Source organism: Gracilinanus agilis, chromosome 1, assembly GCF_016433145.1.
Source record: "Gracilinanus agilis isolate LMUSP501 chromosome 1, AgileGrace, whole genome shotgun sequence".
Lineage (NCBI taxonomy): Eukaryota > Metazoa > Chordata > Mammalia > Didelphimorphia > Didelphidae > Gracilinanus > Gracilinanus agilis.
Genome location: NC_058130.1, coordinates 8,215,271 through 8,219,578, shown reverse-complemented (window position 1 = coordinate 8,219,578; position 4,308 = coordinate 8,215,271).

Below are 4,308 nucleotides of genomic sequence, written 5' to 3'. Positions count from 1 at the left end.
GATTCCTTCTCTAGACCACTGAAGTCCCTTTCAATCAAATTTGATGATTCTATCACTTAGTTTGAGTCTCAACCAAGTGATTTTGAGCTTCATGTTTAATTCTAATTGGATGCTTTTATCCTAAGCAAACTGCTTTGGGGAAAGTGAGGTCAAAGAAAATTCAATGACTTACTCAAGGTCACACAAAGTATAGTAAGCTTCGGAGGTAGGATTTGAGCCCAGGTCCTCTGACTCCAGAGCCAGTGTTCTTTCCCTGCATAATACTGGCAGGGACTGTAAAATAAGTCCCTGAAGGGATTATATGGGAAGAGGTTTCCAAACCATAAATTGCTCTATGTATTCTAGAGGTGGTAATGTGGCAATGGTGCTGGTGGCGGCTACAGGAGTGCTGGTGGCAGGGGGAGGGGGAGGAGTGGCTATTTTCCTTCCCTTCCCTATTCATTTTGTAGGGCTTAGGGGGCAAAGAATTGGAGAGCCAGTAAGTAATAGCTCGTTTTATTAGCCAGAGAATGGATGTGAACCTGAATGAACATTCTGCCTTACACAGTCTGCAGAGAGAGCATCAAAAGTCTGTCTGAAAGTTGGGCTTGTTTTAATGTAATTTTTGGTTTGTTAGGGTTTCGAGGAGAACACAGAAGCTTCTTCCCTTCTCTGGTGACTCTGATTTTCTGATAAGAAATGCTACTCCCAGTGAAGTCTGCTTTCATTCTCACAGGTCAGATGGAATGGCCCTTCCCCCCCCCCCCCAGAATTATTGGTGGAAGAAGAGAAGGAGATGAACAGAAAATCATAGTATTTTAGTTAGTAGCCCACCTTCTTATATAGCTCTTAGAATTTAGCCCTGAAAATCACCTGAGAAATCAACCCCCCCCAACCCCCTCACTTTACAAGTAGGGAAACTGAGATTCAAGAAGGTTGAGATAGACCAAAGCCATACAGGTAGTAAGTGGCAGAGATGATATTGAATTTGAATTTAATAGGGCAGAAATAACTTACTCCAGTTCCTTTCTTTTATAGAGAAAGAAAATTTATTATTTTCTTCAATAATAAGATTTTATAATCTCTTAATCTAAATATACTTTTTTATAGTACAATGTGATTTACATAAGTTAGCTTACTTGATCTTCTCCCTTTGAAGTAGATTCTATCATCTTTGTTTCACAGATGAAGAAAATGAGGCAGACAGAAGAAGTTAAATGACTTGCCCAGGTTCACAAAGCTAGTTAGTATCTAAGGTCAAATTTGAACTTGGGTCTTCTGATTCCAAGCCCAGTGCTCTACTCACTGTGCTCCCTTACTGCCTCAGTTTAATTTTATCGTGTTTCTTGAAAAAAGATATTAAAATGGTTTTCCTTCTGGCTAAATTTCATCTTATTTACTAAGCAGTGATAAAACAGATTTGCTATTTTGTTAAAGGAAGAGCACCCATGGCTCATCCTCTCATCCATTATCCACAATTAAGATGAACTTTTATTCTCACTCAATAAACTCGGGTCCCAGCCTTCACCCTCCCTGACATTTTGGATTAGGACATTTCTTGGGTTCATTTCATTGACACAAGCAGATGAGATGAATATGAAATGACCAAAATCAATGTCGTGCATTCGGCGTCCCCTTGAATCAACATAGATGACTGTTAAAAGTACATTTTTGCCTTGTAGAGGCAGAAAATGCCCCAGATTGCAATGGATGCCAGTTTGGCTCTTGGCCTACTAGCTTAAAACAATGGCTGTGACTAGGATGCTTTCCTTTTGGAAATAGCCACCTTCTGGGAAGTTGCAAGTCTGTTCTCCTTCCATGGGTGTTTGGAGCCCTCTCTGCCTATTTGAAAGCTGGCCTCAGGGTACAGGAGACAAAGCCAAGTAAAGCAGAAAATGGCACTGTGTGTGTAATCAAGGTCTAAAACCAGCAAGCCTAAGATGGACATGGAGGAGAACTGCACAGGGGTGGGCAAGTCCCTGCCATGTACAGTCATACAAAGCAGAGTGGTCCAGCGGAAAGGGAGATGGAACTAGGGCTCTGAGACATGGAGCCTAACCTCCCTCTGGCTTCTTCTAAGAGAGTGATTGTGAACTAGTTGCTTAAACTCTTGGAGCTTTACTAATCCTTATCTGTGAAACAGGTCTCCCTACCTCCCAGGGCTGTAGTGAAAGTCAAGGGACATCATGTCTGTAAAGCATTGTATGGACATCCCTGTTGGCTTTCTTTATCGCCTGAACAACCATATGAGTATTAAGCTGGGGAGGAGAGGGGTGAAGTCACTGCAATGTAAATGGCTCCACTGTCACCTTCCTCTATGAATTTTGGGTTCAGGTTTGTCCACCAGGCAGGTGACATACAACTAAGGGCTTATGAATCCTTTGCATGAGTCATTCTCCCCACCCCATTGTTATGTATTTATTCCTGGTTAAATCTGGCTTCTCATAAAGGAAACCTTTCTCCCAGAGGAGCATCTCATGTCAGCCTTCCCTAAAGATCCTACAAATGACTAATATATCTCCCAAAGGCCAGTAGAGGCCAGGGCCCTAGTTTCTCCTGTCACTTCAGAGCCCCAATCAGGAATTAGTGATTTTGACTACAGGGTCAATTCACTTTAGTTGGTGAAGAAAGGAAACCCCAAGACACCATAAAGGGTCAGAGAAGAGACAGAGACTTTAGGCACTGTGAGGTGGGAAAGCTCCCACTCGTGAGGAAGAGGGGCACCCAGATAGATCTCGGAAGCCCTCATCTGCAGTGCAGTCAAGAAAGAAAGGAAGCTGCATCTTGATAACTTCTTGGTAACATATAGTTTAATGAATCATGCTTGTTAACCACATGTGAAATGCAGTTATTTTTACCCTTCAGAAGGTCTGCAAGTACTACCATCCCCCCATAAATTTTGATCCCCTGGGGCAGAGCCCAGCCATCCCACCCTAGTTACACCTCTGGACACAAGCTCTGATTTCTAAGTATTGTCAGAGAATACCAGATGAGCCATTTTGCCTCCAAAGAAGTGACTCATCTAATTAGTTAATCAGTGCTTCCTTAAGATACTGAGTGTAACCAATAACCTCTAAATTAAAGACTATTTCAAAGGCTGTGGCTTAGGATGCAATCAGTCAGTTATATAGGTTAAAGAAACAGGTAAATTCCGTGAACTTTGAGTACCTTCTCCCTATTCTCTTCACACAATAACTCCAGGGGGTCCAGATTCTTGCCAGCTAATGAACACAGTAAATAAAATGCAAATACATCATGAGCAATTTAGCTTGCCAATACTATGGATCAGCCACTTCGATTCCATTGATTTTATTTCAGATATTTACAATACAGAGACACAAGCCTAATTTATTTCCTGAAGAGTTCAAGGTAGGTATCATTGGCTAAACACACACACACACACACACACACACACACACACACACACACACACAACAATGGAGTAATGTTTGGGGCGCTATCTGCAATAATCTAATGCTGACAGAGAGCAGTATTTTATTTAGTAATTAACAGTGTAAAGGGGAGAGAAGCTGTCATGTTGGTTCTTAAGCTGGGGAATGTGATGAAAGATGATATCTGCGATCTCATCCTTTCCACTTGTTTAGGATTGTCAGGATGAGAAATGTCAGCATTATGAAAGCTCAGCTCTGCTCTTGATATGATAAAACCCTTCAAAAGCCAGTCTTTCTCCCTCTCCCCCTTCCTCTCTCTCTCTCTCTCTCTCTCTCTCTCTCTCTCTCTCTCTCTCTCTCTCTCTCTCCACTTGCTTTTTTTATTTATCCTGTTTTGTTAGATGGCAGAAATATAATTCTTTTCTTTCTTCCTATTATAAGCCACCATTTTTGTTTTATTATATGTTTCACAACCTCTAATGCCCCACTGAAAATTACCTTGTTAAATGACAGTGTTTCAGAGCCATGAATCCTTTCCCCCATTCCCTCGGAGATTTGAAACAGTCAACAGACTGTAAAGAATAAATAATAAAAAAGTATTGATTATTTTGATGACTGTGAGATTCAATTAAGTATTAATTTTGCCCTCCAGTGGACCTATCAAGGTATTCAAAAGGGAGGATTCGGCTCAGCTAAATGTGGGCTGAGTGCTCCAGCCTTAAATAGGGAGAAAATGTGTTTACCTACAGTATTTGAAGGGAGAGGAGTGCATTGATGCACAGAGTCCGATATTTAAGTGCTGGGCAAATTAAGCCCTGGTGACAGTGACATTGTTTTCAGGGAGATGAGTATTGACCACAGAAGTGCATTTCATGACAGCTTAAACTATCGCTATTGATTAACATTTTCATAGATTATCATGTGTCATATCAAATCC